The sequence below is a fragment of the Barbus barbus genome (genome assembly GCF_936440315.1).
Source record: "Barbus barbus genome assembly, chromosome: 13".
In the NCBI taxonomy this organism is placed as follows: Eukaryota; Metazoa; Chordata; class Actinopteri; order Cypriniformes; family Cyprinidae; genus Barbus; species Barbus barbus.
Window position 1 is genome coordinate 29,970,310 of NC_136741.1, and position 18,537 is coordinate 29,988,846.

General features: G+C 36.7%; 1 protein-coding gene across 4 annotated transcripts in view; it reads left to right on the forward strand.

Annotated features, from left to right (window-relative positions):
- Positions 1–3,063: 3,063 nt before the first annotated feature.
- LOC306879585 (synaptotagmin-2-like) overlaps positions 3,064–18,537 on the forward strand; it is a 50,167-nt gene continuing 34,693 nt past the window's right edge. The window contains exons 1-3 of one of the 4 annotated variants that reach the window (XM_079432639.1): positions 3,124–3,206; positions 4,442–4,552; positions 10,611–10,726. The gene's annotated coding sequence lies outside the window, so the exon portion shown is untranslated. Of the gene's footprint in view, positions 3,207–4,219; positions 4,343–4,441; positions 4,553–10,610; positions 10,727–18,537 lie in introns of those variants that run through there. The other 3 variants (XM_079432638.1, XM_079432640.1, XM_079432641.1) reach the window with 3 other exon arrangements.

The window sequence follows — 18,537 nt, forward strand, 5'->3', positions numbered from 1 at the left end:
TTGCAGTTTGTTTTTCCAATCTGAAGGAATTCGCAATCATGTGGAAAGAATCCAGGCGCAGCGGCTCGACCCCTCTGGCCAAAGGCCTGACTTTATTTAATCGATTTTAGATGTTGATGGATTGGACTCCATCAAACCCATTTAATTAGTATTGAGGCACCAGGCTGCAAATGGAGATATACTAAAGGGGGAGGGGGACTGAAATCATTCGGCTGATCTGTTTAAATATCATACAGCACGGCTAACCAGCACCTTCTAGAATTATATAATGAAACTACATGAGTTTGTAGGGAGCAAACACAGCACAGTTCATTAGACAGAGACGGTGAGAGTCGGTCTGACAGTGTAAGATATGGTGACTGTGAACTGCTTCTGGAGTGTGTGGATGGATTGCTCTGCTGGAGAGTGAGTTCTACACCACGTCCCATCAGTCTTTAATAATTTACATAGAGCACATTAAGTTACATGCTGCTGGAGCGCAGCAGGCTGGAATCAGAGCAGGGCCAAAGAGATATTATATTTACTGCAGACATGCAAAAGTATGCAAAATGGAGGCTGCCATCTTTAAGACACTCAGTTCTGGGACTGGATATTTTGCCAGCTTTAAAAAAAAAAGTAAAATAATTACTTGGTGAATGGTTATGAATTATTACCTCATAAATTAATATTTTATGCATTTAACAGTGATCAATGAAGCACCATAAGTCAATAGGGCATATCCTTATATTTTATGTATTGTCTACTGATTAGTAAGTTGGATAGCTGACATGTTACTGTCAGTGTTAAGTAGGGTGAAGTCAGCTAAAATAGGCCACTTTTTGATAAATGACGTATAATACCATCAAATAAGCTATGCATGAGATCTAATGATATTCTTATAAATTAGCATGGGTCTCTTAAATATATTTATATTTTTTAAATGTGAAAAAGTATAAAAGTTTTAAAATGATGAGAGTTAAAGTATCAGCAGGTACCTTCTTGAACCACGGCACAACATTAAGGTAAAATGGGCCAATATAAAAAGAGAACAACACAGGTAATTTCAGCTTAAATCATTTTACTTTAACAGTAAATTGACACTATTGTCTTTAGTGTGCCATAGCAACACCATAAATGTATTTCATTAAATAGAAAGTTGAATGAATATTTAATTAAACAATGCAATTAAAAATGAACTGATTATGTTGTATAGGTGTGTGTTTCTGTGCATTGGTGCCTTTTGTGTGTGTGCATGTATGTGTGTATGCTTGTTTTGTTTTTTTAAAGACTCTTAAGATTTTGTATGGATATATATCTACAGTAGGCCTATAAACCTATTTTCACCCTCAGGTTCTGTGTAAAAGTGTGTGTGTGTGTATGTAGACCATTTTACTGACATCTACTTTTCTTTCCCTTTCTCTTCTCTCTGTTACCTTTCTTTGCTTGTCCTCCTGCCATACTTTCTGCAATGCATTTTAAGATTTTGTATGGATACATATTTACCTACAAACCTATTTTCACCCTCAATTTCTGTTCATTTTAGCTTAACCAGCCATCTCAACCTAAAATTACCTTTTTCACAAAAATCAATGCTTCTTTTATAAATTAAACTTTTTTTATTTGAAAGAGCATGTAAAAACATTGTTCATAAACCTTTGCTTTGTTGGTAAGCTTACTTATAATTGCTTTAGACCCCTTATTAGTGATTAATGAAATTTTCTATGTCAGGCTCAGTTACCTTACAATTTCTCTGACGACCTTCATGTAACACTCTGCCCTGCCCGCTTTAAAAACTCAGACCAATAAAAATTATTGTTACATGTCAACAGTGTTGAAGCAACAATGCAATATCAGTTATTGTAATTTTCTGTAAAATTTTAAAGAGATATGATGCTACAACCTTATTTGGCCCATTTTACCTGATAGCCCATTTTAGCTGACTTCACCCTATAGTGCCAAATAACCTTCCCTGGCTTGCTGGTTAAATATGTACAGTTCACAATAAAAGAATCCTTGTTTTCGCTAAATTTGCGGTGGGAGAAGCATGTCTTGTTGCTATGCTGAAGAAGACGTCTGCTGGTTGAAGTTGTGCAAATACAATGAGAACACAAAATTAAAATAGTATTAAAAAAAGTAGTATTTTATCACTTTGTAGCCCTTATTTATTTTTAAAGAATATTATTTAAACTTTTACTCAACTTTTATGAATTTAAATTGCTAATAAACTGACTGGTTCAAGGGTTCACTTGAAATCAACTACTCTATACTATCAAACCATTTCAGAACGTTTCTGTAACGAAGAGTAACAAACTGCAATGAGCTGTAACGAACAGTAGTGAACCGTATCGAACAGTAACGAACAGTAACGAACAGTAACGAGCTGTAACGAACAGTAGCGAACTGTAACGAACAGTAACGAGCTGTAACGAACAGTAGCGAACTGTAACGAACAGTAACGAACTGTAACGAACAGTAACGAAGAGTAACAAACAGTAACGAACTGTAACGAACAGTAGCGAACTGTAACGAACGGTAACGAACAGTAACGAACTGTAACGAACAGTAGCGAACAGTAACTAACTGTAACAAACAGTAACGAACTGTAACGAACGGTAACGAACAGTAACGAACTGTAACGAACAGTAGCGAACAGTAACTAACTGTAACAAACTGTAACGAACTGTAACAAACAGTAGCGAACAGTAACGAACTGTAACGAACTAGCCTCCATCACGTGTTCGATCAGCTCCGAAATACTGATTCGAAGATTCGTGAAGAGTTGTTTCAAACGGATCCGTAAAGCGATTCGTACGAACAGTTGCTTTTATGAATCAGTTCCTTAAAAACGAGTCGATTCTCTAAAATAAACACACTTGTGAACATTGGGCTTGTTAAACATGCGAAAAAGATGGAATTTTCTTTGTGTGGTGAAGGTTATCACATGTAACTGTCACTGACACGAGCGGTCTGCACAAGCGGGAATCTCAGGGTGCGTCCGAAATCGCATACTTCCCTACTGTATAGTATGCGAAAAACAGTATGCGACGCGGGTAGTATGTCTGAATTTCATACTATATAGAACGTACTTTTTTAACGGTCGGAAAGTACGTTCAAATTCAAATGTGGTACCTCCTTCTGCAGTATGCGATTTCAGACGCAGCCTCAGTCTTTTAAACATAACGGTTATTTTGACGGCTGGTCTTTCTGAAGAAGGTGCTTTTTGAGCTGTAAGTATTGTTTTTTTTTATCTAAGAACATAAAAATAATCCGGTAAATGACGCAAAACCATATCATTTGGACTTTTATAAGATTATATTTCGGTTCTGTTTAGAAACTATATGTTTTTGTCTCTAAGCTGCGATCCCGATTGATCGATTCCTACAGAAATATTGTTTTTGCTGCACTTCACTAGCAATGTTTTATATATATATATATATATATATATAACGTTATATATAAATGATTTTGTGATGTGAACAGCCAGTCAGTAATGATATATCGGTAATGCAGTGACACAAACCTGGACATCTTGCTCTTCATCAGGTCAGATGTTGAACTTTGATTCAGTTTACTTAAGTATTCTTCAGACTTACTCAAACCGGCAACTCGGTCTTATTGAACTATCCTTTAATAATAATAATAATAAACGGCTAATAGTCTCTTGAAGCGGACTGTTTTGGTCGCGTTTTCTGTTGACTAAAAAGAATCAGCTCAATGGATTTTTCTGAATCTGTCCACACTGGTCGCCTTGTATTTTTTGTATTGTTTTAGGACAGTACAATCGACAAATATTTATTGTCATTATCACGCTCTCTTTATTCATTCACATTCAGTACAGTTTTGCATTAAATATGTAATGTCTCATGTTATTACGCTGAAGATTCATCAGCGCTTCTCTATGCAGCTCATTGATTGGTTACTGCGTCTCTCTCTCTCTCTCTCTCTCTCTCTCTCTCTCTCTCTCTCTCTCTCTCTCTGGCCCCGCCCTCTCGCGTTCTCCTCCCCTCTTCTCATCTCACTCCAAGCTGCCCGATTTTCACAGCTCAGCATTCTCCATGTAGCTGGTGTAGGTTTTTAAAAGCAGGAGGGGTGGGATGGGTTTCAGATTGTGCCTTCCTCACCCGATTGGAAATGGGAGGAGTTTTTATTGAGCCTTGACTGAACCAATGACAGCTCAGTACCGGGAAATACAGCAGTGAAACACCAGGGGCTGTGGTGCTGAGCAACGATTGCAGGGTGTGAGACTACAAATGTGTGTGTGTGCATGAGAGCATCTCTACATCTGTCCCGATCCTAGCTATTGTGTGTGTGTGAGTGTGCATGCTTGTGTGAGCGTGGGGGTGCGTAGAGGAAGACATCAGGGGTGTGTGTGTATTTGCACAGTTCTAATATTTCCAACACAATCAGAAGAGGATAAACCAAAAGTCCTGATTGTTGTCACTTTTCTTTTTTTCCCCCTAAGCTCTCCAAGTGCCCTGCCTGCGCTGCGAAGTTTCTTTCCTCAACCCCCCTCTGCATCACCACCCTCCTCTTGGTGCAGTACATCTCCAGTGAGGATACACACGGTACAGAGGTAAGTACAGTATCCCCTTTTATGATAAAGCATGCCTTTTATACAATGCAGTTTAACATTTTAATGCATAGACAGGAGTCTGAATATAGTCCTTCAGTCATTATAATAAAAAATCAGGGAGAGGCGGCATATGGCAGAGAGGGGAGAGAGGAAGATCTTTGTCAGCGAGTGGAACTTTCTCAGCGCGCATGAGAGTGCGAGTGCGTAGCGTCCTAGTGCTGCAGTATCACATTACATAATAGTGGCCGATGTGCGTAGAATAGAACTTGAGAGTCTCATAATTTGTACACACAATATGCATCTCTTGATAACTCAGAGATGCGGTCTGACACGTCACTGCTGGCTTTGTAGATTGAGTATGCATGATCATAAAACACAACCGCAGCTGTTTGTGCACTTTTTAATGTTGTTATGCCAAGTTTTTTTTAATGGTTTATGTGCATTGAAACACTACAGCGTTCTCTTGAATTGATTGAGTTGATAGTATAAGCTGTTTTGCAGACTATTTAGGGTTGGCGTCCAGCGGAGAGCTCGTTACTGGCCGTGCGGCTGCTGACCGTGCCATCTTTTTGCTGATCAAGCTGTTCTGCCGACAACAGGCGCAGATTTACTCGCCCTGTCTGCTGGCGAAGGATGTTATAAACCTGATTACCTTGATGTTTAGGGGAAGTGAACTGCATCGTCTTGTTTTTCTCATTTAACATTTTATTATGCGTGTGAAACGAACTCCGTTGAGGTCAGTTGCAAAAGTCGAGCATTGTGTGTTGTGTTCATTCTTGCGTGCACCTGCACTTCTCAAAGACATCCCGGCAGGACCGATAACAGGAAAAGCCAATTTAAGAGGTAATCTCATTGATTGCAGTGGCGACCAGGTGAATAGCACTGGAGTAAGACAAATGCAGACAGATAGATGACTGGGAGGTGCCCTGGGCCGCAATGATTCGGCTAAGTGCTTCGGGTGAGTCCTTGAAAGCACCACATAATAACGGCACTCGTTTAGATTCAAAGAAGACCTCACTCTACTCAAAGCAGAGGTGAGACAGAGGAGGCATCGCCGCATTGGACACATTCACACACACACATACACACACTTTTGTGAGGGTTATGTGTGGAGGCTGTTCAGTGGAGTGAAACCGTTTCCCCTTCCTGTAATAAATCATGCTCCCTTGCTGCTGTACAGGGGCCGGTAATGTTTGAAGAAGAACATTGTCCCTTTTTTTTGTTTTACAGTAATGGATAGGACTTGGGTAATAATGACGCAGTATCAGGACTCATAACTCAACAAATGTGCTGTTATTATAAAGAACATCTCGCTCGTCATGAGCTTGGGGACGTTGATTTTAGTTCATCTTTTTGTATTTACTGATTTTTCTTATTTGGAGTATCAGTGACATACCCGAACCTCTTATTTTTCTATCTATATCTCTCGCTCTCTAGAGTGCCGTATGTTTTTAAAAGTGGATATCTGCTTGATGGTTCATGAAATTGAATGGTCTTTGCCTGCTGTAATCGTGTCTTGCTGAAATTGGGATGCGTTCACATAAAGCGTAAGGGTCTCCCTGTGGTTCTCCTAATCAACATGGTTGAAATGACCGTTGGCACGCTTTAAATGTGTTCTTTTCTTTCTTAATAAGCTGATATCATTACTTTCATAAAAGCCACAATAGGATAGCGTTATTGCAGCAGGGTCAGCAGGTTGCATAGTCAAGATATAAACAGTACAGTTAGCTATATGTGTGTAAGCACACACTTCTGAGAATGAATAAACATAGCGACTGGCTGATATATTGAATGTCAGATGATTTATTTGAGATTATGGTCATCGCCTGTTGTAGTTTCCCCTTGTGTTAGTTTCAAAATAAAAAGATAGCACCGTCAAACAATGAATAATTTACATTTTTGTTGGCTTTTCTTTTGTGCATTTTGAGTAAATATTGTGTAAAATAGGTGATAATCATTATCTTTATTTTATTTTATTATTTTTAATTTTATTTTATTAATTATCTTTATTTTATTTTATTTCCATTGCCCATCCTAGAGTAAGTGTTAATATTTTATTTCATTTTATTTTCCGTTGCCCAACCTGAAAATTGTTCGTATTTTATTTTATTTTATTTTATTTTAATGCCCACCCTGTTCTCTAGATATTGAGACCAGCCTTTAAAAGGCCTGTATTGGTGAAACACTACATACAATCAAAATGGCCACGTAACATGTTTGTCATAAGGCAGTGATTCTCAGACTGTACATGTGCCAGGTTCAATATTAATGAAACTATTGATCTGTCGTCAGTGATGCTGCACTGAAGGAATCGTGAGCAAGCTGTTTGAATTGGTCATATTTGACCAAGCTTAAAAAGCATTTCTAAACACGTTTTTTTTTTTTTATCACTTCCGGTTTTCGTACAGCTGCATTTCAAACTGCGTAGTAAAGGTGTGGTAGTATCATGCTCTCTCTCTCTCTTTTTACCTATCCATCCGTACCTTCTCTTTTTTGCGCCGACACAGCTTTGATTTAACAGCATCTTTGCTGTCACATCAATCACTCCTCATGTAATGGCTTCGTAAACTCTGAATGCTTAACATGGGCAATGCAGAAATACAATTCCTCAGTCACGCCAGCTGCTTTGGACACTACATATGTTCATTCACAATAACAAAAGGGAAGCTCTGCGGTTTGGGTTTGTTTGATATACTAATGGATGTGATTGTCACTGCAGTGTTTAGTGAAAGCCAGAATACGGCCAGGAAATTAATAGCGGGGATTTGATTCATTCCAGTGAGTCGACTCTTTTGAGATTCATTCAGTGACACTTTCTGTCTCTCACGAATCATTGAATCATTTGCTTAAAAATTTATTCTAAAACACAGAATCATTCATGACCGAAACAAGTCGTATTGTCCTTTTTAAAAATTGGCATGATACAGATCTACTAAGAGACTCTGGAAGTGTTAAGCATTTTTTAAACATGTAATTCAATAATAATTTTCATACATTTAAAAATTGGGATAATCAAATCTTTAATAATGTGTCACTGCATGAAAGTGAACAACAGTGATTCGTTCACAAGATTCACAACACTTATTCGTTCACAACGTAAATACCACAACTGAACGCAGCGATCTCGCCCTGTCCATCAAATTACTCAGATCAGCAACCGAGTTTGACGTGTTCGTGACAGCTCTATAACATAATATTTAGTAAGGACAGCCAAGGTGCTGGGCTTTTAGATATAGTGCCCTCAGGCTGCGAGATGTTACAGCATGCTGACTAAATCAGATGTGGAAGGTGTGTGTGTGGGAGTGTTAGAGAACAAGAAAGCAATTTTACAGTTCTATGATATTGACCCTTTGCTAAGCTCCGCCCCCTTTGGTTACAATATACAATTGGTTACAATAAACAATAAAATGTACATTTTAAAAATGAAAAAATACACAACCTTTTACCGTTTTCTTAGATAATTTCATTCAAATTCAATTTAAAGCTATTTAAACACATAGAACTTGCGCTGACTTTCATTAGAAAAGAGTAAAATTTTGTTGGATAATCTGGTGGACGACAGGATTGGTCAATTACATTTTAAAGGTGGGACTTAGCGAAGAATCTTTAAGCTCGCTCTGTTTTCTTGACTTTTATTGGCTAAAAGTTGTCTCTTCTTAATGAAATCATTGCAGGTTTGTCAGTCAAACTAGGCATTGACCTTTCTGCGCTTGTGGTTTTTGTAGTCAAAACAAAAGTAAAATCTATTATGATGGAAATATCTCTAGGCACTGGTGGCATTTGGCTTTATGCTAATTTGGGAATACTGTCTTTTGTGTGTTCGTGCATTAGGCAAATTATTTATGCATTCTTATAAAACTTCACATATTGTATTTGCAATAACATAATTTTGCAGCAATAACCCGTCAGGTGAAGCAGTGGTGCTGTAAAACGAGGCATGAATTTTAGCAAATGGCTGTGTGGATGACTGTGGGCCACAGCGCCTCAGGCTAACACATGCAGACTGCTGCACGCGCTCAGCTACTGGTGCAGTGTGCGTCCATCCCCCCCGAGACACACACACACACATGATCCCTTACAAACAAGCATTGTAGCTGTACTGTGGTACAGTGATGGTATCAGAGAGTAATACCATGGTACTTTGATATATAGCCTACCTTACCTTACTAATAGCCATATTATGTATGTCAGAAGTAGGGATGGGTATCGTTTACATTTTATCGATACCGATACCGATACTGCTTATCGATACCGGTACTTATCAATACTGTTATCGATACTATTTGGTGCAAAAAGATATGATGTGAAAAGCTGTTGAAAATTTCAAGCTATTTTATTACTGCTGAACTTTAGCAACTGTATTAAAGTTCTTCAGTCAGGAGCTGGGAGTTATTTTTCTTTTTGTGTTTTATTTTATTAACATTTAAAGGAATAGTTCACCCATAAATGAAAATTGTCATCATTTACCCACTCTCAAGTTGTTTTAAACCTGAAAAAAAAAAGTTTCTTCTGTTAAACATAAAAATTATTTTGAAGAATGTATTATTTTTTTTTCTTGTCGTGAACACAAAAGAATATATTTTGAAGAATGTTGGTAACCAAACAGTTGCTGGTCCATTTGTTTGGTTACCAACATTCTTCAAAATATCTTCTTTTGTGTTCAGGACAAGAATAAAAAATAATACAGGTTTGGTAAATAATGGCAGAATTGTCATTTTTGGGTGAACTATCCCTTTAATGAAAATCGGCAGCATTATGTCCCTTTAAGAGCTGCACACATCTGTTTCTCTCTGTTTACTTTCACTTTAGACATAACTAACTGTGTTTATATGTAAACCTTCTGTGTTTTTGACAGTATTAGCGCAATCAGACGATAACTAAGATAACCAAGTAATCATATGCTGTTTGACCGGCCTTAGTGTAACTTACGCACGCTTCAGTGTACGTGCTCTGAATAAGCGGACGTCAAAGCAGCACGTGAATGAAATGTTTAACCGACAAGGCATTAAACTAAAGCACACACAAATAATGTACTTTTGTGACTGTGAGTAAGTGCAGTGCTCTACTGCTGAGTCAACATTTGTGGTGGATGTGTCTCACGAGTTGCAGTTGGAGCTGGAGCCGGGAGACATAGTTAATAGGCTACAGCGCATTGCTTGAGTTTTGTTAGTAAATGTTTCATTATATAACAGGTGTTGCCTCCTTTGTTCACTATTACACTACTGCATATATTGTGCCTGACACTGATGTGGCTTAGTTTTGTAACGTGAGACCACACTTTCGAACGTTTCACTCTTGCCGCGATGACTGATTGCACGCAAACACACACCGCACATGCGCACAGATATCACACGTACGTCAAGCAAACGACGGCCACATCATTCAGTGAAGGAAAATGACAAGCAGCAGCTTCTAATTCGTCATTAACATTGAAGTATACAGAGATAAAACAACACTATTACTATTATGCTATTACACATACATTTCTAACATGTAAATTATTGAAGCCAAATACTTACATTTCCCCAAGCTGTTTAGCTGTAGTATTTAGTATTCATAGGCTTAATCATGAAGCATACAGTGGCCCCACTTTTAACTCTCTCTTTATATATTACCCTTATTGTAGATGGATGCATGGAGGAAGACAAGAGTAAGAAGTGCAACCAACACTAGGGAAGGCCGTTTTTGTCAGAGCCCTTGTTATTCTTAATTTTGACATTCATTTTCATTTTTACACCAGACATATATATCGGTTCAATATATCGGTTATCGGTCTACTTGGTCTATAATAATCGGTATCGGCATCGGCCCTGAAAAACACATATCGGTCGACCCCTAATTTTTAACATTATAGGCTGGTTGTTTTCACACACTGCAGCCACACAACTGTGTTCAAACACCTTATAAAAGTGATTTTTGCATAATATGTCCCCTTTAAAGTTAAAACATCTTGATGGATTTGTTTCTTACAAACATGCAGCTTTTGGCTTCACAAGATGTTCATTGATTAACTGGAGTGGTGTGGATTACTTGTGGTTTATTGTGATGTTTTTATCAGCTGTTTGGACTCTCATTCTGACGGCACCCATTCACTGAAGAGGATCCATTGGTGGGCAAGTGATGCTACATTTCTCCAGATCTGTTCTGATAAAAACAAACTCATCAACATCTTGGGTGAGGGTGAGTCAGTTTTCAGCAAATTGTCATTTTTAGGTGAACTTTGGTTCCTTTAACAATAACAACAATGTTTGGAACATGTAATCATGCAGATCAAACCAATTACTTTATGCAGAGTTCATGTAAACATTACATTCTAAATATTCATGATTTTATACTGAATTGTGAAGATAGCTAATGTAAACACTCTTTTACAGAGCAACCAAACAGTTCTGATCCCAGCACAAGCTGATCAATACAAGTGCGGCTATTCAATGCAGTCCCCAGAGACCCCTGAACGTCTCTGATAGATGACTTATATTGTTTATGCACGTCACACCGAACTCCTCAATGCGCTGGTTGAACCGCTAATGGAAAAACTTCTGTTAAGTTACGTAATTAAGCTTACGTAAGATGTGAAGCCAGAACTCTTTGCATGATAAGTGAGAGTCTTATCCTGGGATGAACAATATGTTGCAATTAATTAAAAACACTTTGTTATTCTCATTTCCTACCGCGACGTTGTGCATTATTCATCGCAAGTGATTATGATATAAAATAGTACATATAATTGCATAAACATACATTTGTTAAAGTGTGTGTTGTTTGTACTTCCATTTCATTTTCATTATATGCAAGTTGGATTCACAATCTAAAATATTTAAATGTTACAACAACCTACATGCAAAGTGAAAGTGACATCTGCTGCAGACAGGTTTAGCACTGCGCTTCGATTCGTCGTTCGCTTTTATGTCGGCTCATTAATGAATGATCGATGATCCGTACTGCTGCATGATGAAATTACTGGCTCGAACCACAGGCTGATAAAACAAGGTGCTGGAGAGGAGTTCATATATTCTGGTGCTGTAATAGACCAATTATGCTGCTTTGCTGCCCCCTCCTGGTGCTCTGTCATTAGGGACCAATAATAGCAGTGCGGCCTTCAGTGGATGACACAGAAGTTGTCATTTTCCTTCATATGGTCATGCTTGTGAAAGGAAAATCTGCTTTTAAATCTGTTGTTTAGATAAATCACTAAAGAGAGTTCTATAACATCTCAATTGTTGCTGTCTAACACTGAGATTTAATTCTTTTTTTTAATTCTAATTGATTGGACATAAAATGGGTGGAATAATCCCACATACCTACATAAAATGAGGGACCCAAGCTATGTCTAGAAAGCCGAATATCATCGAGACTTGAGGATACAGGACTTGATTTTGACCTGGAAGCAACCATACTGTTAAAAATAAAAATAATTACCAAAAAATACTGGCAGCTGTGGTTGCCAGAACTTAACTGTAAAATAAATTTTGTTTTGTTTTTTACCACGAGTTTAAGTTCAATCTGTAAAATCAAAAAATGTTGCTACCGTATTTATTTCATTAAGTGATGTAATGTTAAAATACTTAGCAATTTACCTACTAATACGGCTGGGCGGTATATCGAGTTTATACGAATGATTCTTTATACGCGATACGGTGAGGCAATACTGTTTATATCGATATACAGTAGTTTGTTACGAGCGCATCTGAAAAATATAGTGGAGGAGCCACTGCGGAGAAAGTGCATAATCCAATTTGTTCTAAACATGTGACGAGCTTTATATTAACGGCTTGAAAAAAAAACTAGCAAGATATAGTATAGTTTATAGTTTTGTAGTTCGCCCGGTCAGATGCTCTGACAAAAAGGCTGCGTGTGAGGCTGACAGAGACTCTACTTGAGCTGTTTAATGTGTTTGAGATGTGCTGTTTTCCTTAATGCATAACTTACATTTTACAGGTATATTCTCCAAACATACTCACAACTTCACAAACATACTCACAATATTATGAAATATCTGATATTCCGATTCTCAAATATGTGCAAGTAAATTTATTTGGTAGTTTAAATACTTTTATAATGACCGTGTTAGTTGATCTATACCGGGTGATGGGCGCCGCCATGTTTGTTCGCGCTGAATCCGAGCTGTGGGAATAAGACCATGCAAATTCATCCTCTCTTCCCGAAAAACGTTAAAGTAAGTCTCCGGTTAAACTGGGAAAAGAGCAGAGTAAACTTTAAAATTATCTACACAATCTGTATATGATATCAATAAAACATGCTGTCAGATTATATTTGTAAGGATCATTATTGCTGCTTCCATAGACATCAGCGTGTATTTTACAAACTATAAATGTATGGTTTTGCTAGTACTTATGTGTATTTAAATGTCTGAAACCTAAAATAAGCATTATATGGTTGAAAACACTGAATATTTGTGATAATATGACAAGCGCTCGGCAGCCAACGCGCGAAAGCAGATTTGAATTCAGCAGTTGATGACGTGACTCACTGAAGGTCCTAATCACACCGGTGTGATCGTACGCTCCAGGGACCAGCCAAGGCTGATCACACCGGTGTGATCGTATGCGTTAAAGGGTTAATGAGCAAAAATGATGGCGTAAGTTGTTTCCATTGAAAAAAAATTGCAATTGATTGCGCTGGTGCCTCCATGTCCTGTGCTTTAACTTCCACTCTTCGCACAAACTGGATGCAGAGCACATTTATCTCGGTTTAACGTTTAAACACTGTTAGATGCTTGACTTGTTTTAGTATATCTATAGATTTTATTTTAGGAAAGTCATGATGATTTGAGAAGGCTAAATTGATTAAGCATAAGCAATGATCAGCCTGCCGGTCTGCCGCTGGCCGCTTGGTCGTTACTTTAAGAAAGAAAAAACTTATTTAATGAACAAAAAATTTTTTCGAAACGAACTTAATAAAAAGCCGTAACGAAATATAAACACTTTGCCATTAGGGCAGGGCTCTAGTACATTTTGTCATTTTAGAATGTTAAGTTCTACTTCTGTAGATATTTTGGTGAAAGTAACTCAAAAGTAATACAGGAGTCATGTAACGCATTACAATTCTGAGAGTAATATTGTAAGGTAAGGAATTACTTTTAAATAACAGTAACACGTAATCTGTAATGTATTACAGTTTGGAAGTAACTTGCACAACACTGTATATTAAATACAAATTGTTTTTGAAATATCCAGATACAAAAACGAAAATACCGAGATATATACCATATATAACTATTAAGAAAAACTAAGAAGATACCAAGTTAGGAAAAGTTAGGAAAAACATGAAATGTGAAGTGTCACGGTTTTTCATTGTTAATTATAAGATGACTAAAAACTGTACATTTAACTATATTTTACTGTAACATTACATGAAACGTCCCATTAGATTAATTTTTTTTCACCGTAGAGTAAGGGAATTTACCATTAAGCAATTAACAGTTTTTTTACTGTAGCATTTTTACTGTTGTTTTTTTGCTGTTAAAATTACAATAAAATTTACAGTGCCTAGCAGCCACCCAGAATACCTTAGCAACCATATAGCAATGCACTTCGCCAGAAAACTTTCTTAGAAGCAAAATCCTGTCCAGTTTGTTGGGTACAAATGCAGTAGATTTGTAAATGAAGCACTGCAGGTTTATTTGCTGCTAAAGATAGAGAGCACAAATGCCAAGTGATTAGTCAATGTGCTTGTTTCTCAGTGGGTCGGACATTTTCTGGGATACTCACTCACACTGACCTAGATTTGGTTCATTTGGATCTCTGTATCCGGTTCGGGGAAGAGAAAATTTAGCTTTATCTGTCGCCCACCTTTCTGAACTCCACCAGCCAACCTAACTATTTTTGGTGCCTGTGAGAGAAATAAAAAATATGGGCCTCTGTGTTTCTCTGTTTGCGTACAGTTGTTCAAATGCATGTGTGCTGGAGATTGTCTTGTTACTTTGTGTGTGCCACTCAAATGGGCACGTTAGGACCCCATGGGGTCACTAATCAGAAGCGCCTGTCACGTCTTCGTGTTGTAGTTGATGAAATAAATACAGTCATTATTAAAGGTGCTGTATGTAGGATTGACCTAGCGGTTGAACTAGGTATTGCAGTTCAAATTCAAAATATTGGAGAGGGATTCTTTCCCCTCCTCCTCAGACTTGAAGCACACGCAGGCTGCCGGATTAACGACGCCAACAGGAACGAGCGCACATGACGATGAATGAAATTAATTGCGCTGTGTTTTCCGCCAAATGGCAACCCGGCGTGCCGAAATACAATTGGGTAAACTGGCAGTGGGCGGGTTTCACAAACCAAAACACAGACCGTTATTCCGGGCCGGAACACACATTTTCAAAGGGGAATAGCTGACTGTAGCATTGTTTTTCAGATAACTTAGCATGTTTCTTAAATATCTGCAAACATATTATGGCATTTTTATGCTTTAGTAGAGTCAAAAACTTACATACAGCACCTTTTAAAAGCATTTTAGTGCAGGCAATACAGATATTTAAAATACTTAGTGGAGATTACATGGACAATAATGTTGTGCTTTTGCGGTGCTTTAATAACTCATTAAATATGATTAATATTATTATTAGTAGTAGTAGTAGTAGTAAATATAATAATAATAATAATTATTATTATTATTATTATTGTATACCCTTTGACAACTGAGCATTGGCCATCAGTTTAGAATATATTTGATCTAATAAGCTGAAGTATTATTTATTGATAGTATTTATACAATTAAGGTATTCGTTAAGTATAGTAATTTTTCATGTATTTGTGTCATTTATTTATTTTGATTAAAATGTTAAAAATAACAATTTTTAACATTTTATTATTAAAAAATATATTTGTATTTTAGTTTTAGTAAATAATGAACTTATTTTATTTTTAGTTTGTTGCCAACTTTTTAAATTTGAGTTTATCTTAGATTTACTTTTTTTTCCCCTGCTTTATTTTAATTGCCAAAAACTATTTTGAATAGTTTTAGTTTTTTGTTAGTTTAAATAAAAAATACTGAACATGAAATTGTGTTTCAGGCAGGCTTTAAATAGACTGTGCATATCTAGATACACTGAGATCATTCAGAATATGATCATTATATTATTATACACATTACATATTCTGTGAGAATGAAGACATAGTAAAATCTCCCTTCTGTGCCTGTATCTCCAGCACTTTTCATATGCAGGTCAAAGCGGCACATGTCACTTGTGTTGAAGGCCTGACGCGAGTCATGTGAAAGGGCCTTTAGAGAGCGTAGATGTGGGCCAGAGTTTCTGACTGGCCTAATTTGTTCGACCTTCGCGGGGGAGAGAAAGGCACTGCGGAGGAGAGAACAGCTTGTTAAAGAGACCCGCTCCCTCACTGCGATGCCACGACTCCCCCCGCAGGTGCTCGCTGTCTCTCACTACATCCTAATCTGAATGTACGCTCAAATGTGTGCTGTTGCAGCTAATTTGCTCTTATGGCTTTACTAAAGGTCTGCTGCTGACTCACTTGCTCTCAGTATGTGCTGAAAAGCATGATGACTGCCTGCTATCCTTGGGGTTTCCTAGTCAGAAACACTTGCTGCTGTCAGCTAATTTGTTTTTTTATTTAAAAAATTCTCCTATTCAAATGAAAAGTGCAGAGGTTATTGTAGTTAAGTCAAACAAACTGAAACTAAAACCGTAAATCATTTTTGTTACTTTAAATAATTAAATAAAATTTTTTAAATTATAATTTTAAGTTGAGTTTTACTTTAGGTATTAAAATAACTAAAACCAAAAATGTCATTAAAAATATATATTTACATTTAGTGAGCAGATGCTTTTATCCAAAGCGACTTACAAATGATGGCAATGGAAGCAATCAAAACCATATATAGACATAAAAATAACAAAAACAATAAAATTACTAAAACATTAACTACAATTAAAATGAAAACTGATACAAATATTAATAAAAACTAAAAAATTTAAAAATCAATGTATTAATAAAAATAATAGTCAATGATAGTATAATAACACTGACTATTATTAAGCCATTGTTTGTTTGAACGAAGTTTTTCAAATGTACCTTTAAATTAAACCAAATATCTTTCCTTTAACTATTCAAAAGTAGCCATGTTTTGTGACTCAACATAAATTTATAAAATATAGAAAACTTATGAATAAACGTGATGTAATGCCTTTAAAATACTTCATTTGGAAGATTTTCTCAGCAGTCATTGATATATTAGTTTTGAATAATTTGATTAATTATTTGGCATGTTATGCATTTAAATCTAATGAAAATTTGTTTTAGATTGCATGTGTTTTTATTTATTAGGCTAATTGATTGAGAACCCTAATATGTTAATATCTTAACATGCTATCTTAAAAACTAACTGCATCACGCTAGCACATCCAGTCCTGTAGTTATATCTGCCTACATCTATCCGTCAGGCTGAACCTTGCCATTTGTGCTTTTCCACCAACATGCCAAAACTCTGACAAGGGCATCAGTGATATCAGGTTTACACTGCCACTGCAATGTGTTGGAAATGCAGCAGTGAGTTCAAATTGCCTGTGCTGCAGTCGTCAGTTCAGTTTGGATTAACGGGGAGATCGCAGCTGACAGGAGCAATGGCGGTGAAACACCCTGAAAATGACAAGTCAGATAAGAGGAAAAACAAATGACCCCATAACTTTTAATGACCACATCCATAATTTTCATCCTCTGAAAGGAGAGCATTGTCTTTACGTCTGCAATGAGAAATTAAGACAAACAATGTCAGATTTAACTGTGGAACTCTTGAGAACTCTTGAGTGTGTGTTTGACTCGTTTCTTAAAGGGAAAGTTCGTTCAAAAATTGCAATACTATCATTTACTCACTTTACTCAAACCTGTTTGAATCTGTTTCTTATTATGTTATTTTACAGTTGTTATTTTAGTATTTTAGTATTGTATATGTGCTGTAGTATTATTCATATTTTCTATTAGCTTTTATATTTATTTTAATTTTAGTTCAAGTTTTGTGCTTTTTGTGCATTTTATTAGTATTTGTTTAATTTCAAAAATTCAATTTCAACTCTATTTCTGTATAAATGTATCTTTAAATTAAACTAAATATCTTTCAAATATATCTTTCACTATTCAAAAGTAGCCATGTTTTGTGAATCAATATAAATCTATAACATAAAATATATAGAAAATTAATAAATGATTTGATATATATGATACACATACATACACACACTCACATACACAGTTCTAGTTAACAATAACAACACTATATTCAGGGGTGCAAACTTGTCACCTTTCGTTTTCACCTTGAAATAGGTCATTCACATGAATCGTGTAGATCTGTTAAAATAAAATTGGGGAGTTTTCCCCTGTTGGCAAAGGAATGGAGCCGCCCTACTCTGCCTTTGATTGGCTTACCTTCATGTTCTTTCCCTCATCCAACCAATCTCACTCCTGAAGCCTAACTTTTAGACGCTGCAGGCAACTGTCCATATTTCGGACGGAATGCATTTGTATCTGCTGTAAATGATGGTGTTAACCTCACGTGAGGCTGCTGTTTTTTTGTTTGTTTGTTTTGTTTTGCGTGAGGCTGCTGTTACGATAGCTATGAAGATTGTAAGTTTCGTTATCGCTACATTAGTTCGCTCCTCAGTCTCGACCTTAACATGTGTCTCACATATCCGTAAGCTATTACTCTGACATGAAGTCGATTTGAGAACTGTTCGACCTACAAGTAAAGCACACCGTTTAATGTACAGTAATATTAGTATCACTCAGCTCAAGTCAGGCAGCGCTAAACCATATAGCTAAAGCAGCCTGTTTCAAGACGGCGAAACTGCTTCACAAATTCGAGTGCTGGATTGAAGATTTACAGTGGTTTATTTCCCCTGACTAAGTTCATGTAACATCTTAACAACAATCCTTGTTGATTGTAGACCGTAGTTGTCGCTCAAACGTCTTTTAATCATATAAAGGTGTTTATCCTTGAATGGTGCACTG